This window comes from Lynx canadensis, chromosome F2 (assembly GCF_007474595.2).
Source record: "Lynx canadensis isolate LIC74 chromosome F2, mLynCan4.pri.v2, whole genome shotgun sequence".
Classification (NCBI taxonomy): domain Eukaryota; kingdom Metazoa; phylum Chordata; class Mammalia; order Carnivora; family Felidae; genus Lynx; species Lynx canadensis.
The window spans coordinates 77,651,412-77,669,574 of NC_044320.2; the positions used below are offsets into that span (position 1 = coordinate 77,651,412).

The 18,163-nt window shown below is 42.4% G+C and overlaps 1 long non-coding RNA gene across 4 annotated transcripts; it reads right to left on the bottom strand.

The window, feature by feature from the left end:
- Positions 1-603: 603 nt before the first annotated feature.
- On the bottom strand, positions 604-18,163 carry LOC116737878. Of its 4 annotated transcripts, none has more exons than XR_004343175.1 (4): positions 16,818-16,859; positions 16,630-16,700; positions 15,269-15,372; positions 604-1,367 (listed from the first exon to the last, which is right to left on the bottom strand). It is a non-coding gene; the product is annotated as an uncharacterized LOC116737878 (long non-coding RNA). The 4 variants fall into 4 exon arrangements; XR_004343176.1 differs by lacking the exons at positions 604-1,367; positions 16,818-16,859 and adding exons at positions 10,938-11,859; positions 17,919-18,163; XR_004343174.1 differs by lacking the exon at positions 604-1,367 and adding an exon at positions 10,938-11,859.

An 18,163-nucleotide genomic window follows, 5' to 3' on the forward strand; every position in this document is an offset into this window, starting at 1 on the left:
CCCAAATGCATCACTTGAATGTAATCATAAGAAATCATCAGACTAAATTGAAATGAAAACAGCACCTGGCCTTCAAAAATGTCAAGGTCTCACACACACACACACACACACACACACACACACAAGGAAAATGTGAGGAACTGTTCTAGAATGAAGGAGAATAAAATCAGATAGTAGCTAAATGAAACATGAGATCCTAGGCTGAATCCCGTTCCTGAATAGAAAAGGTGATTGGGTCAGCTCAATATTTGAATGAGGTCTGTGCATTGGATGGTAGGATCATATAAGTGTTGATTTCCTGCTTTTGATGGATATATTCTGGTTACGGAGGACAGTGCCTTCGTTTTCGGGGTAATGGAGTATCATGTCTGCAATTTACTCTCAAATGATTCAGAAAAATATGAACTGTGTGTGTGTGTGTGTGTGTGTGTGTGTGTGTAGATGTGTAGAGAGTGAGAGAAACAGTATATACAGATATACAGACAGATATACAGAAATCCTTTGTATTCTTCTTTCAATTTCCCTGCACATTTGAAATTACTTGAAAGTAAAAGCATAAAAAAACAAAAACTTATTTTCTAATATCTTTTCCTTTTTTCCCAGTTTTATTGAGAAATAATTGACATATATTACTGTATAAGGTGTACAACGTGATGATTTGATACACATACAATGTGAAATGACCACAATAGGTTTAGTTAGCGACCATCATCTTGTGTAGATATAATAAAAAGGAAAGAAAAAGGAAAATCCTCCTTGTGATGAGAACTCTTAGGATCTGCCCTCTTAACAACTTTCCTATAGATGATAGACCACCATTAGCCGTCACGCATCATATTGTACATGACATCCGTAGTACTTATTTATCTTATGACTGGAAGTTTGTGCCTTTTGACCACCTTCTGCCAATTCCCTCTTCCTCAACACCCTGCCTCTGGTAGCCACAAACCTAAACTCTTTTTCTATGAGTTTGCTGGCTGTTTTGTTTTGTTTTGCTTTGCTGTAGATTCCACCTATAAGTGAGATCATACGGTAGTTGTCTTTCTCTGATTTATTTCGCTTAGTATAATGTCCTTCAGGTCCATCTAGGTTATCACCAGGGGTAGATCCCTCCATTAGCAGAGCAAAGAAAATGAGCAGATGACACGGACTCCAATTCTGCATCTTGAGAAAGGATCAGCGGCCGTGTTCCCTCGTAGTCTCTCACAAGGCACAGTTGCCCGTCCCGGTGCTGAGAATGACCCAGAGAAAAAGGCAGGCTGCAAGCAATTTGTGCACGTCTGTCCAGACACACATGGGCACTCAACTCAGAAGAGAGGTGGGTGAGGAGAAGGGAGGACCCTTTCTCAACAATTCCCAGGAAACACCTGTTCAGGTCACAGGGGGAACACACATGATTATGAACGGAAATGGATCCTTCCCACTCAGTCCCATCTGAGCCCCTGGTTGCACAATTGTCTTAACTATAAACTTTAATAATCTAAGCATTATGCTTCGCAACAAATTCCAGTGCCATGGAGGACTAGAAAGAGGAACAGAAAAGTCTAAGCCAAATTAATTATAAAAGTTTGCACTTTGTCTCTGTGGACTGGTTTCTGAAGATACAGAGAAGAGTGTCATCAAGGGGTCGCCATAGCAACGTAAACTGGAGGGGGTGAGAGCAAGTATGGAAGGGCACCTGACGTCACAGGTGTGAGGAGGGACGGCTGGCAAGACTCAGTGGTGGGCTGGATGTGTTTGAAGAGGAAGGACGGGGCGAGGACAGGCAGAATGAGAAAAAAGAGAAACAAAGAGAGAAACAAAAAGAGAAACAAAATGAGAAAAAAGAAAACAATCACAGGGACAGTTTCAAATGCAATAAAAGCTCAAAACATCAACACAATTTACCTTCTTTGAAGTATTATATTTGTTGACACCTAAGAAGGCAACCTTGACTCCTGGGACTTTTCAAGTTAATGGATTTTGCTGTACCTTGGCCAGGTGTCTGTTCCTCATTCAGTTTGGATCCTGGGCAAACTTACTTCACCTCCTTATCCTTTAAAGCTTGTTGCTAGGTAACTACATCCAGGGTTCTTTCTGATCCCTAGATCAAGATATCTGTGCCAAAATGTAGACAAGCTAATTTGAGGGTTGGAGAGAGTTGAGGCACTTTTTCTGAGAACTTTAATCAGCTTTCGTTTATGGAACTCTCTCTGCATGAACAAAGTTAGATGTTTTACCATGGAAGCTGAATGTTCCCGTGCCTGGTACTCCTAGCCCTCTTTTTAAAAACACGAGGAAACAGAGTAGACTCCTCCCCCCGAATGATCAACAAATCTCTGTCCTTGGATCCATGAGGCCAACAGCTACAGAAGTAGGAACACCTTTTCCTGTACCTTCTTGTTGAAGAAATGGGAAGTCAAAGGGAGAGAGAGGGTATGTTCAAGCAACTGGGTGCTGAGGGAAAGAGCAGCCCCAGAAGGGTTACCATGGTGATGGGCTTATAGACAGATAAGTTAGGGGTCCCCTGGAAAAAGAAAGAAGAGACATAGCTTTCTTAACATAAGGAATATCATTTTAGGCGCCCCCCCCCCCCGCCATTTTGTGACCCATGCCTGACCGGCATTACTTGCCCAAGCCAATTTCTTGCAGAACTGCCTGGGATATGTTCAAATTGCAGAAAAATAGACCACGATAGTTCAATATTTTAGGAAATAGAATGCAAAATTTTAGGCCTCCACCAGGCCTAAAAATAGCCTAACGCTATCAGACACAAGAAAGCAATGGTAACACTCCCAGTGCTATTTCAAAAGCAATGACCTAGGGCAGAATCTTAAGTCATTTTTGCAGGATTGAAGCCCCTCTGAGAAGTCAAACCCGGGACTGACTGGATCCAGAGAGCCCTTGACGCGGACCCTTGCTGGCCCCCGTGACGTCAATCAACCAGGACCCGGATTCTGTCCACCCAGGATGAGTCTGGCCCCAATTCTACACGGAGCTCTCCTTTGCCAAGACCGTCCATGAATGTGCATGCCTCCTCAGCTTAAAACCTCCCCAACGTTGTTGTTGTTGGGGAAGGGGCGGCACTGCTGTGAGAAATAGCCTGGTTTCCCCTTACTGGTTGCAAGTAAAACCCTTCCTTTTCCCACTCTTTTGCCTTGATCTCCACCAAGAGGCAAACTTAACTTCAGGTTCCAGGCTCAGGACCACTGACTTTGGCATTGGAACTCTGGTCTCTTGGACACAAGGAAGGAATGGGATGACTAAAGGTGGAAACACAGTGTCTAAAGGACAGCTGAGAGACGTCCGGCTTACGAAGGTACTTGTCAGCCTTGCTCTGGGGCTTGTATGGGTACTGATTAGTCCATCAGCATGTACTGTGCATATATTTTTCTAATGGCATGGTACAGCTATCAGATATAATGGTAAACACTTCCTGTGTATTTATCTGACAAAAAAAAATCCCCACAAAAATATAGTGTCTCTACAAAGACTATAGAGAAGGATGTTAAGTCTCGACGATTATATTGGGGAAATCAAAACAGAATGCTTTGGAAGAAGTCCCCAGGATGGGGCCATCAGTTACAACCCACTTCACAGGGCACCTGGGTGGCTCAGTCGGCTGAGCATCCGACTTTGATTTTGGCTCAGGTCATGATCTCATGGTTTGTGTGTTCGAGCCCCGCGTCAGGCCACAGCGTCAGGCTATGCGCTGACAGTGCAGAGCCTGCTTGGGATTCTCTCTCTCTCTCTCTCTCTCTCTCTGCCCCTCCCCCGTTCTCTCTTTCTCTCTCTCAAAATCAGTTAAAAAAAAAAAGACTTTAAAAAAATACTTCAACAATTGTATTCGAACAAAATATGTCTGAGATGTGGTGCATTTGGTGCAGTCAATGAACTCAAGTGAGACCAAGGAACATATCCCATAAAATGCCGATGGTGCCTTCAGTCACTCCCTTTCCTTTGATTTCATTTTTCTCATTAAAACCCAATCTATGCCACATTTAAAGTTCTCTCCCACCTAACAGTAGCATGGTCAAAGCAATAAGCTGCACACACCCTAGGGGAGAATACCAAGCGAAGACTCTCTGACTTCCAAACTCCTTTGAACACCTCAGTTAACGTGACCCAAGATGATCGCTGATTTGCACAAACCTGACACACCGCCAGGCAGGAGTGGTAATAAATACAAAAATGTCGGAATTGAGTCACACAATTGTTTCCTGCTTATGGGGAAAAATTTTTTTTAAACAATTCAAAATTAAGCTTGAGGGAAAATTATTCCTGCCCTGGACACCTAGAAGCACGGGTGGCAGTTTGGCCCATTCTATGATAATTGTTCACCTAAATCTGGTTTGCTTACAGTGATGCGTTAGGCTTTTGAATTCATCAATTTTCTTGCCTGAAAGCTCAAAAACTAATAATCTTTTTCCTGCTATTGCCAATAGCTCTAGCTGTTGTCAGAAATGTTCCCCTCTTCCAATGGAAACCTGCAAACGAACACAAAAACCCTACACAATTTAAGATCTGCTTTTCATAGAGATTTACTACCATGGGTCTTATCAAAAACAAGACTTCAATTTTTAAAATATATTTACAAAAACACTCATCATCCACTTCAGTGAGGTTAATTATCCTCCCCTGAAATGTTGTGTTGAAAGTTAGTTCATTCTGAAGGGCACCCTGGCTGGCTCAGTTGGCATGCGACTCTTGATCTTGGAGCCATGAGTTTGAGTCCCATGTTGGGTGTAGAGATTACTTAAAAATCAAATGAATGGGGGGAGGCGCAGGAAGATGGCGGCGTAGGAGGACGCTGGGCTCACCGCGCGTCCTGCTGATCACTTAGATTCCACCTACACCTGCCTAAATAACCCAGAAAACCGCCAGAGGATTAGCAGAACGGAGTCACCGGACCCAAGTGCCGACGAGAGGCCCACGGAAGAGGGTAGGAAGGGCGGCGAGGCGGTGCGCGCTCCACGGACTGGCGGGAGGGAGCCGGGGCGGAGGGGCGGCTCGCCGGCCAAGCAGAGCCCCCGAGTCCGGCTTGCAAAAGCGGAGGGGCCTGACGGACTGTGTTCCGACAGCAAGCGCGACTTAGCGTCTGGGAGGTCATAAGTTAACAGCTCTGCTCGGAAAGCGGGAAGGCCGGAGGACAAAGGGAAGGTGAGCTGCGGAGCCCCCGGACGACAGAGCTCAGTTTGGCGGGGAACAAAGGCGCTCGCCAGCGCCATCTCCCCCGCCCATCCCCCAGCCAAAATCCCAAAGGGAACCGGTTCCGGCCAGGGAAATGGCTCGCTCCGCGCAAACACCCAACTCTGTGCTTCTGCGGAGCCAAACCTCCGGCAGCGGATCTGACTCCCTCCGGCTGCCACAGGGCCCCTCCTGAAGTGGATCACCTAAGGAGAAGCGAGCTAAGCCTGCCCCCCCTGCCCCCGTGCACCTTGCCTACCCACCCCAGCTAACACGCCAGATCCCCAGCATCACAAGCCTGGCAGTGTGCAAGTAGCCCAGACCGGCCACGCCACCCCACAGTGAATCCCGCCCCTAGGAGAGGGGAAGAGAAGGCACACACCAGTCTGACTGTGGCCCCAGCGGTGGGCTGGGGGCAGACATCAGGACTGACTGCGGCCCCGCCCACCAACTCCAGTTGTACACCACAGCACAGGGGAAGTGCCCTGCGGGTCCTCACCACACCAGGGACTATCCAAAATGACCAAGCGGAAGAATTCCCTTCAGAAGAATCTCCAGGAAATAACAACAGCTAATGAGCTGATCAAAAAGGATTTAAATAATATAACAGAAAGTGAATTTAGAATAATAGTCATAAAATTAATCGCTGGGCTGGAAAACAGTATACAGGACAGCAGAGAATCTCTTGCTACAGAGATCAAGGGACTAAGGAACAGTCACGAGGAGCTGAAAAACGCTTTAAATGAAATGCAAGACAAAATGCAAACCACCACAGCTCGGATGGAAGAGGCAGAGGAGAGAATAGGTGAACTAGAAGATAAAGTTATGGAAAAAGAGGAAGCTGAGAAAAAGAGAGATAAAAAAATCCAGGAGTATGAGGGGAAAATTAGAGAACTAAGTGATACACTAAAAAGAAATAATATACGCATAATTGGTATTCCAGAGGAGGAAGAGAGAGGGAAAGGTGCTGAAGGGGTACTTGAAGAAATAATAGCTGAGAACTTCCCTGAACTGGGGAAGGAAAAAGGCATTGAAATCCAAGAGGCACAGAGAACTCCCTTCAGACGTAACTTGAATCAATCTTCTGCACGACATATCATAGTGAAACTGGCAAAATACAAGGATAAAGAGAAAATTCTGAAAGCAGCAAGGGGTAAACGTGCCCTCACATATAAAGGGAGACCTATAAGACTCGTGACTGATCTCTCTTTTGAAACTTGGCAGGCCAGAAAGAATTGGCACGAGATTTTCAGGGTGCTAGACAGCAAAAATATGCAGCCGAGAATCCTTTATCCAGCAAGTCTGTCATTTAGAATAGAAGGAGAGATAAAGGTCTTCCCAAACAAACAAAAACTGAAGGAATTTGTCACCACTAAACCAGCCCTACAAGAGATCCTAAGGGGGACCCTGTGAGACAAAGTACCAGAGACATCACTACAAGCATAAAACATACAGACATCACAATGACTCTAAACCCGTATCTTTCTATAATAACACTGAATGTAAACGGATTAAATGCGCCAACCAAAAGACATAGGGTATCAGAATGGATAAAAAAACAAGACCCATCTATTTGCTGTCTACAAGAGACTCATTTTAGACCTGAGGACACCTTTAGATTCAGAGTGAGGGGATGGAGAACTATTTATCATGCTACTGGAAGCCAAAAGAAAGCTGGAGTAGCCATACTTATATCAGACAAACTAGACTTTAAATTAAAGGCTGTAACAAGAGATGAAGAAGGACATTATATAATAGTTACAGGGTCTATCCATCAGGAAGAGCTAACAATTATAAATGTCTATGCGCCGAATACCGGAGCCCCCAAGTATATAAAACAATTACTCATAAACAGAAGCAACCTTATTGATAAGAATGTGGTAATTGCAGGGGACTTTAACACCCCACTTACAGAAATGGATAGATCATCTAGACACACAGTCAATAAAGAAACAAGGGCCCTGAATGAGACATTGGATCAGATGGACTTGACAGATATATTTAGAACTCTGCATCCCAAAGCAACAGAATATACTTTCTTCTCGAGTGCACATGGAACATTCTCCAAGATAGATCATATACTGGGTCACAAAACAGCCCTTCATAAGTTTACAAGAATTGAAATTATACCATGCATACTTTCAGACCACAATGCTATGAAGCTTGAAATCAACCACAGGAAAAAGTCTGGAAAACCTCCAAAAGCGTGGAGGTTAAAGAACACCCTACTAACGAATGAGTGGGTCAACCAGGCAATTAGAGAAGAAATCAAAAATATATGGAAACAAACGAAAATGAAAATACAACAATCCAAACGCTTTGGGACGCAGCGAAGGCAGTCCTGAGAGGAAAATACATTGCAATCCAGGCCTATCTCAAGAAACAAGAAAAATCCCAAATACAAAATCTAACAGCACACCTAAAGGAAATAGAAGCAGAACAGCAAAGGCAGCCTAAACCCAGCAGAAGAAGAGAAATAATAAAGATCAGAGCAGAAATAAACAATATAGAATCTAAAAAACTGTAGAGCAGATCAACGAAACCAAGAGTTGGTTTTTTGAAAAAATAAACAAAATTGACAAACCTCTAGCCAGGCTTCTCAAAAAGAAAAGGGAGATGACCCAAATAGATAAAATCATGAATGAAAATGGAATTATTACAACCAATCCCTCAGAGATACAAACAATTATCAGGGAATACTATGAAAAATTATATGCCAACAAATTGGACAACCTGGAAGAAATGGACACATTCCTGAACACCCACACTCTTCCAAAACTCAATCAGGAGGAAATAGAAAGCTTGAACAGACCCATAACCAGCGAAGAAATTGAATCGGTTATCAAAAATCTCCCAACAAATAAGAGTCCAGGACCAGATGGCTTCCCAGGGGAGTTCTACCAGACATTTAAAGCAGAGATAATACCTATCCTTCTCAAGCTATTCCAAGAAATAGAAAGGGAAGGAAAACTTTCAGACTCATTCTATGAAGCCAGTATTACTTTGATTCCTAAACCAGACAGAGACCCAGTAAAAAAAGAGAACTACAGGCCAATATCCCTGATGAATATGGATGCAAAAATTCTCAATAAGATACTAGCAAATCGAATTCAACAACATATAAAAAGAATTATTCACCATGATCAAGTGGGATTCATTCCTGGGATGCAGGGCTGGTTCAACATTCGCAAATCAATCAACGTGATACATCACATTAACAAAAAAAAAGAGAAGAACCATATGATCCTGTCAATCGATGCAGAAAAGGCCTTTGACAAAATCCAGCACCCTTTCTTTTTTTTTTTTTTTATTTTTTTTATTTTATTATTATTTTTTATTTATTTTTGGGACAGAGAGAGACAGAGCATGAACGGGGGAGGGACAGAGAGAGAGGGAGACATAGAATCAGAAACAGGCTCCAGGCTCTGAGCCATCAGCCCAGAGCCTGATGCGGGGCTCGAACTCCCGGACCACGAGATCGTGACCTGGCTGAAGTCGGACGCTCAACCGACTGCGCCACCCAGGCGCCCCTCCAGCACCCTTTCTTAATAAAAACCCTTGAGAAAGTCGGGATAGAAGGAACATACTTAAAGATCATAAAAGCCATTTATGAAAAGCCCACAGCTAACATCATCCTCAACGGGGAAAAACTGAGAGCTTTTTCCCTGAGATCAGGAACACGACAGGGATGCCCACTCTCACCGCTGTTGTTTAACATAGTGCTGGAAGTTCTAGCATCAGCAATCAGACAACAAAAGGAAATCAAAGGCATCAAAATTGGCAAAGATGAAGTCAAGCTTTCGCTTTTTGCAGATGACATGATATTATACATGGAAAATCCGATAGACTCCACCAAAAGTCTGCTAGAACTGATACATGAATTCAGCAAAGTTGCAGGATACAAAATCAATGTCCAGAAATCAGTTGCATTCTTATACACTAACAATGAATCAACAGAAAGACAAATAAAGAAAATGATCCCATTCACAATTGCACCAAGAAGCATAAAATACCTAGGAATAAATCTAACCAAAGATGTAAAGGATCTGTATGCTGAAAACTATAGAAAGCTTATGAAGGTAATTGAAGAAGACTTAAAGAAATGGAAAGACATTCCCTGCTCATGGATTGGAAAAATAAATATTGTCAAAATGTCAATACTACCCAAAGCTATCTACACATTCAATGCAATCCCAATCAAAATTGCACCAGCATTCTTCTCGAAATTAGAACAAGCAATCCTAAAATTCATATGGAACCACAAAAGGCCCCGAATAGCCAAAGGAATTTTGAAGAAGAAGACCAAAGCAGGAGGCATCACAATCCCAGACTTTAGCCTCTACTACAAAGCTGTCATCATCAAGACAGCATGGTATTGGCACAAAAACAGACACACAGACCAATGGAATAGAATAGAAACCCCAGAACTAGACCCACAAACGTATGGCCAACTCATCTTTGACAAAGCAGGAAAGAACACCCAATGGAAAAAAGACAGCCTCTTTAACAAATGGTGCTGGGAGAACTGGACAGCAACATGCAGAAGGTTGAAACTAGACCACTTTCTCACACCATTTACAAAAATAAACTCAAAATGGATAAAGGACCTAAATGTGAGACAGGAAACCATCAAAACCTTAGAGGAGAAAGCAGGAAAAGACCTCTCTGACCTCAGCCGTAGCAATCTCTTACTCGACACATCCCCAAAGGCAAGGGAATTAAAAGCAAAAGTGAATTACTGGGACCTTATGAAGATAAAAAGCTTCTGCACAGCAAAGGAAACAACCAACAAAACTAAAAGGCAACCAACGGAATGGGAAAAGATATTTGCAAATGACATATCGGACAAAGGGCTAGTATCTAAAATCTACAAAGAGCTCACCAAACTCCACACCCGAAAAACAAATAACCCAGTGAAGAAATGGGCAGAAAACATGAATAGACACTTCTCTAAAGAAGACATCCAGATGGCCAACAGGCACATGAAAAGATGTTCAGCGTCGCTCCTTATCAGGGAAATACAAATCAAAACCACACTCAGGTATCACCTCACGCCAGTCAGAGTGGCCAAAATGAACAAATCAGGAGACTATAGATGCTGGAGAGGATGTGGAGAAACGGGAACCCTCTTGCACTGTTGGTGGGAATGCAAATTGGTGCAGCCGCTCTGGAAAGCAGTGTGGAGGTTCCTCAGAAAATTAAAAATAGACCTACCCTATGACCCAGCAATAGCACTGCTAGGAATTTATCCAAGGGATACAGGAGTACTGATGCATAGGGGCACTTGTACCCCAATGTTCATAGCAGCACTCTCAACAATAGCCAAATTATGGAAAGAGCCTAAATGTCCATCAACTGATGAATGGATAAAGAAATTGTGGTTTATATACACAATGGAATACTATGTGGCAATGAGAAAAAATGAAATATGGCCCTTTGTAGCAACGTGGATGGAACTGGAGAGTGTAATGCTAAGTGAAATAAGCCATACAGAGAAAGACAGATACCATATGGTTTCACTCTTATGTGGATCCTGAGAAACTTAACAGGAACCCATGGGGGAAGGGAAGGAAAAAAAAAAAAAAAAAGAGGTTAGAGTGGGAGAGAGCCAAAGCATAAGAGACTGTTAAAAACTGAGAACAAACTGAGGGTTGATGGGGGGTGGGAGGGAGGGGAGGGTGGGTGATGGGTATTGAGGAGGGCACCTTTTGGGATGAGCACTGGGTGTTGTATGGAAACCAATTTGTCAATAAATTTCATAAAAAAAAAATCAAATGAATGAAAGACAGAAAGGAAGTTAGCTAATTCTGGGCTCAACACTGAACTTATTGGGAGATGTTTCCATGCTTCTCCCTAAGCAAAGCCAACATGCTATGTAACTAAGGCTAAAAGAAATTCACTCTTGGTATTATGTTGGACAGAAAGATGGAAGGAGGTCGCCATGCCATTTCTGTGGTATTTTGTGCTGCCAGGGGATAGGACTTATTTAATGGCCCTCGTACAGCACTGCCATTCTTTTGAAAATGTCAAGTTCGGAAGATTTCACCAATCAGAGGCAAGCCCATAAGGAGCTCATCCGCTTATATAGGAGAAACCAGTGACCAGGCAATGATAGTGTAATAAATTCCTTAGCATGTACAAAGAAGGGGGGGTCACCCGCTTAGCTTTGAAAGGGTGGTGAGGGTTTCTCAGAAGACACCACCTGAAAGCTGCATCCTGGAAGGGAAGGATAAAGAACCACGCAGGGTTGGAAGCAAGGAAGGCAGAAGATGAAAAATGGGAAGGGTACTCCAGGTAGCGAATGCAGCACATGGAAATGCTAGAGACTAAACAGCACGAAGCTTTAAGAAATAGCCTAGCGTTGAACCTGATCAGCAGGATTTCTCAGGTGGGGTCCATAAGTCCCCTCCATATGAGTTGCCCAGCTTGTTGCAATGCAGCTTCCAGAACCCTGAGGCTTATCTACTACCTCAGAATCTGGAGCCTAGGACTTTGTATTTTAAATAAGCATTCCAGAGAAGTCATAGGCACTCTGGATTGTATATCCTCTGGCAAGGCAGAAGTCTGGGAAGGGGGGAGGTAGCAAGAGAGGATTCCGGTGAGGTGAGCAGTGTTGGACCATGAGGTTCTTGAACACCAAAGGTTTGGAACTTGAGACTTTCCTGAGTCCAATGGAGGAGCCACAGCCGGGATCTACATAAAAATAAAAAGGGGGAATAGAATTCTACTTTAGAAAAATCACTCTAGAGGCAGCATGGAAGAATGCCCTGGAACTGGGAGAGACTCAGGCAGAGTCATCCAGAGGACAGAAGAGCTGAAGAGAAATAGTAAGAAAGCAGGACCGACTAGAACTGGTGATTGGTCCAATGGGATATGGTAGTGAAGGGGAGGAGACATGGTTTTAAGGACAGGGGAGGGGACATCAAGAATGATCCCTCCCTAGGGTCCTAGCTTGAGTACTATTTATAGGGTGCTGATCACAAGGGGTGACAAGGAGAGTACGTTCAGTAACACCCAAAGTGTCTGTAGAACTCAGGTTCGGTAGACACATTTGGGATGGAGTTAGAGACCCAGAGTTATCAATACACAGATGGCAACAGAAGCTGTGGAAAGTACAAGCTTATGGTGCCATCTTTCTTCATAAACTAGGAAGTAGAGTTACTTCCCAATAGTAACCAAAAAAGGAGATGTCAGAGAATGCAGGAAATATAAAATAGCCCCTATGAGGCCACAAGAGAGAATGCTGAACAAGGAAACAGAAAGCATTAAAGACTCATCAAGTATGGAAGGACAACTTGTTGTAGCTCCAGTTGTGCTGAAGGTGTTTTTCTCCTGTAGGACTTCCCCACCAGGGGGGCAGGAATGTAGAAAGCAGACAGCTGGGCCACTAGCAACTCAGCCCCTCTAAAGAAGCAGAGGGACTCTGGGTGCCTGGGTGGTTCACTCAGTTAAGCATCTGACTTTGGCTCAGGTCACGATCTCATGGTTCGTGGGTTCGAGCCCCACGTCAGGCTCTGTGCTGACAGCTCAGAGGCTGGAGCCTGCTCTGGATTCTTCGTCTCCCTCTCTCTCTGCCCTTCCTCCTGTGTGTTCTCTCTCTCTCTCACACACAAATAAATAAACATTAAAGAAAAAATAAAGTTCCTTAAAAAGAAGAAGAAGAAGAAGAAGAAGAAGAAGAAGAGGGACTAAAGGACCCCTCTGGTCTTGAGGCTCTCTCCCAAATGCTGTAATTCCTCCCCAGACTCAGATCTGGGAACAAAAACCTACCATTCTTCTCTTCAGAGTGGTTCCGCCTTGCTGCTTGCCTGTTAGTTCCCCTGCTGTGCGTGTATGTACGCATGTCAATGCACACCCTCTGAACACTTTCCCGCAAGTACAGCACTATTCCTTGACTGTTTCCCAGGCCTACTTAGGTAGCAGTGAATGTTGAAATTATTTCCCCCTATTTTATGGTTATCTTTGTCTATAGCCAACAAGCTAGTGTGGCGATTAAGTAGAACAGACTTTGAAGCTCTATTCTGAATTCGTAGTTAATTACTACTTCCATCCCCAACATATCTAGCCATCACTTCCTCTGCTTCTCTCTCTTTTTAGATACCTTCTTCTCTAGGCTTTCCATAATCGCCTACTTACTCCATGCAGCAATGCATAGCTAAATCAAGTAGCAAATAATTTCCCTACACCGCTCTGCATGCTGAACCGGAACAGTGAGGGATGATCCCTGACCAAACACACACGTGCTCTTTCCCAGATCAACTGGGAATCAAAGAGTAAAAGGGAGAGAAAATCAAGTTTTTCTGGGTCCAGGACTTCCACACACACACACAGATCCCCAGTCAGCTCACTCTGCCTGTCTCTCTGTCTCTGTCTCTCAAAATAAATAAATAAACTAAAAAAAACTTGGAACTTGAGACTTTCCTGAGTCCAATGGAGGAGCCACAGCCGGGATCTACATAAAAATAAAAAGGGGGAATAGAATTCTACTTTAGAAAAATCACTCTAGAGGCAGCATGGAAGAATGCCCTGGAACTGGGAGAGAAACTGAATGCCCTGAAACTGGGAGAGAAAATAAAAAGATGGGAAGGGCCATGCTCATTTAAAAGGCTAGCAGCTGGCATTAATGTAATTAACATCACTTTTGAGCAGCTAAATGATTTTCTTTTGGAAAATGACTGATCCCATTGTGACCTCCATGGCACCCATTTCCCACTAAGGAACAGAAAATCTACCTTCTCTCTCCCCTCCCCAGTACCTCCAGGGAGCTGAGACATGACTTAAACTCAGCTAATCACATGGTCTGTCCTTAGGGGAAAGGGAAATAGAGATTTCATGTATGGATTTCTAGAGAACATCAGTATTGTAGCTGGAGTAAAATGCAATTCTCAACACCCCAAGAAGCAGAACCATGTACGGCCCAATAAATAAATAATGATGTTAGATGAGGATTTGGAGTCTGGCAAAAATCCAGTTTGTATAGAAATCAAATCCTATTAGAGTATTATAAAGAAAGCTATGTTATTCTGGACTGAGTTTTTGTGGCTATGGATTGAGCCAATTATTTTAATTATACTCTTGGGAAAGCTACTGGAATTCAATTAAAGGTGACTGATTTCCACCGGCATTCAATTGAGTGCATTGCTTTTGAGCAAAGAGACTTGACATTTGGTTTAATAGTGTTAAGACTACGGTTTGATGCTGAGAAACAAAAAATGTGAGCTTTTAGTAATCAAATTAAGAACCTCAGCAAACACGATTAAAACTCACAGGACCAGACTACTTGAAGCCGCAGGGATCATTTAAAACACAGATGTTAACATTCTTTCTAAGCAAACATGTTCTTTATTTTAAAAATCTAGGTACTTAAATAGGAGAATGGCCTAATGAACTGAGGTAAATCGCAACGATCAAATACAATGAACCAGTTAAAAGTGGGGTTTCTCCATATGGACAAACATGGCTAGACCTCTAAGACATGCCACTGAGAGGAGAAAAAAGCTGTTTAATGAAGTACCCTCTAGGAAAGGGGGAAAAAAACTGAGACAAGACAGTTTGATGAAAGGAAACTTTTGGTCCTAACTATGTTAATTAACTATTGCAAGGAGAATTACTAATACATTACCTAGATAGCCAAAAATAACTTTAAGAATAAATTTAGTTTCTAGTTTCTAAGTGATTTTTTAAAAAATGTTTTAATGTTTTTATTTTATTTTTGAGACAGAGACAGAGTGCAAGCAGGGGAGGGGCAGAGAGAGAGGGAGACACAGAATCAGAAGCAGGCTCCAGACTCTGAGCTGTCTGCACGGAGCCCGATGCGGGGCTTGAACTCACAGACCATGAGATCATGACCTGAGCTGAAGTCGGATGCTTAACCAACTGAGCCACCCAGGTACCCCTATAAGTGATTTTTTTAATGTTTGTTTATTTATTTATTTATTTATTTAGAGAGAGAGAGAGAGAGAGCCCACATGGGTGCAAGTGCACGCAGAGGCTGGAGGGAGGTGCAGAGAGAGAAGGAGAGAGAGAATCCCAACAGGTTCCCTGCTTGTCAGCACAGAGCCTGACACGGGGCTCCGTCTCACGAATCCCGTGAGATCATTACCTGAGCCAAAATCCAGAGTTCGTGTCTCCACCGATGGAGCCACCCAGGTGCCCCCATACTTGTTTTCTGGCAAACATTTTCCATCATGCAGTTTTCTCAACAAGCTGTGATAAAACAATCATGTCGAAGGGAAGAGGTTTAGTTCCAGGCAAGACAGAATAATCACATCCATCCTGACTCTTCTACTCCAAACGAGTGATGAGTTTCCCATGTTTCCTCAGCTGTGCCCGGGCCTAGGCTCAAGGCAGCCCCAAACCAAGAAGACCGTAAATATTGTGTGATCTTCCCTCCATGAGGTACCTGGAATAGGCAAATCATGGAGACAGAAAGTAGAATAAAGGTTACAAGGGGTTGCGGGGAGGCAGGAATGGGGAGTCGCTAACATTTAGGGTTCCATTTGGGATGATGAAAAATTTTGGAAATGGGTAGTAGAGATGTTTGCACAACAAAGTCAACGTACTGAATGTCACTGAACCCGTACATCAAAACATGGCCAAAATGATAAACTTTATATATGTTTTTCACCACAATGGAAAAAAATTGGGAAAACGGAAAGAAAGAGAGCAATTCACAAGTATAGTTGTAGACTTTAACATTCCTCTCTCGGTAATCAACAGAACAGGTAGAGAGAAAATGAATACAGAAGAGATATAAAAGAACTATACAATCAATCACCTGAATGTAACTGGTATGTGTAGAACATTACACCAAAAATACATTCTTTTCAGGTACACGTGAAACATGCAACAATATGGACCACATCTTAAGTTTTAAACAAGTCCTAACAAACTTAAAGTATTTAAATTATACAAAGAATATTTTTTGACAATAATGGAGTTAAACTACAAATCGATAGCAGTAAGAACAAAAAAGTCTCTAAATACTTGAAAATTAACCAATACACTTCTGAGTAATTCATGGGTCAAAGACCTCAAAGGATATTAGAAAACCTTCTGAACTGAACAAATATAAAGCAATGCTTAGAGGGAAAGTCAGAGCAAAGAACAAAAATCTCAACCCAATAGTCTCAGTTTCCCCATTAAGATAGTGGGGGGGGGCGGGGGGAAGCAAAGACATAGAAAGAAGGAAATAATGTTTTTTTAAAGGGCAGAAACTGATAAAATGGAAAGCAAACCAAAATAAGATAAAGAAAATCAAGGAAACCAAAAGCTCATTCTTTGAAACAATCGTTCAAGTTGATAAACCTCAAGCAAGACTGACAAAGAAAAAAAGGAAAGACACAACCATCAATATCAAGAATGAAAGGGGGAGGAGAAATTGGAGGGGGGTTATAAGAGGGGGGGAAGAGAGTGGGGGTGTGGGAAGGGGTGGAATATCACAATAGACTCCACAGACCTTACCAGGAGGAGGAAGGAATGTCCTGATAACTCTACACACAGAAATTCAACAACCCAGGTAAATGAACCAATGCCTGAAAAAAAAAAAAAAAAAAAGTAAAACTTGACTTAAACCTTACAACTTATACCAAAATTATCTCAAAGTGGATTGCAAACCTAACATTTATGTTTTATATAAAACATAGAGGCACCTGGGTGGCTCAGTCGGTTAAGCCTCCGACTTCAGCTCAGGTCATGATCTCACGGTTCATGAGTTTGAGCCCTGCATCGGGCTCTGTGCTGATGGCTCAGAGCCTGGAGCCTGCTTCGGATTCTGTGTCTCCCTCTCTCTGTTCCTCTCCTGCTTACATTCTGTCTCTCTCTCAAAAATAAATAAAAATTTAAAAAAAAATTTTTAATAAAAAAACATAAAACTATAAAGTTTTACAAGAAAATAATAGAGGAAATCTTTGTAACTTAGAGTACACATGATACCAAAAGCACAATCTTTAAAATGAAAATCTTGATTACTTAAATAGTATTAAAATTCTAAAACATTGGAACTGGGAAAGACATTGTTAAGAGATTGAAAAGGCAAGTTACGGACTAGGAGAAAATATTCATTTGTACAAACAACTTGTGTTCAGACTATACCAAAAAAATAAATAAGTAAATAAAATTCATATCTCTACATTAAGAAAATAATCCAGTTTAAAAATAGACAAAAACTGGGGCGCCTAGGTGGCTCAGTCCGTAAGTGTCCAACTTCGGCTCAGGTCATGATCTCGCGGTCCATGAGTTCAAGCCCCGCATCGGGCTCTGTGCTGACAGCTCAGAGCCTGGAGCCTGTTTCAGATTCTGTGTCTCCTTCTCTCTCCGACCCTCTCCCATTCATGCTCTGTCTCTCTCTGTCTCAAAAATAAATAAACGTTAAAAACTAAAAAAAAAAAATAAACACTAAAAAATTTTTTTTAAATAGACAAAAACTTACACATACACTTCATCAAAGGGAGCATAAGGATGGCCAATAAACACGCAGAAAACATGTTCAACAATACCAACCATTGGAGAAACGCGTATTAAAGTCTCAGTGAGAGTCGCACCAATTAAAATGGCTAAAACACCAAGTGCTAAAAGGATATGAAGTAACTGGAAATCTCCAACATCACTGACGGTGACGCAAAATCTCACAATAATCTCTGAAAAATAATGTAGCGCTTTCTCAACAGATTAAACCTACATTTTACCATATGACCCAGTAATCCCACTCCTAGGTATTTATTTACCTTAGAGAAATTAAAACTTATACTCACTTAAATACCTTTAGCTAAATGTTTACAGCTGTTCTTTCATAATTGCCAAAAGCCAGAAACAATCCAAATGTCCTTGAGTGGCCGAGTGGATGAATAAATGGAGGTCCGACAACACAACGAAGTGACGCTGTAGCAATGAAAAGGAATGAACTGTGGACGGACTCAACACCTTGGGTGAATTTCAAACGCATAAGGCTGTGTGAAAGAAGCCAGTCTCAAAAGTTGCGTGTTGTATGATACTGTTT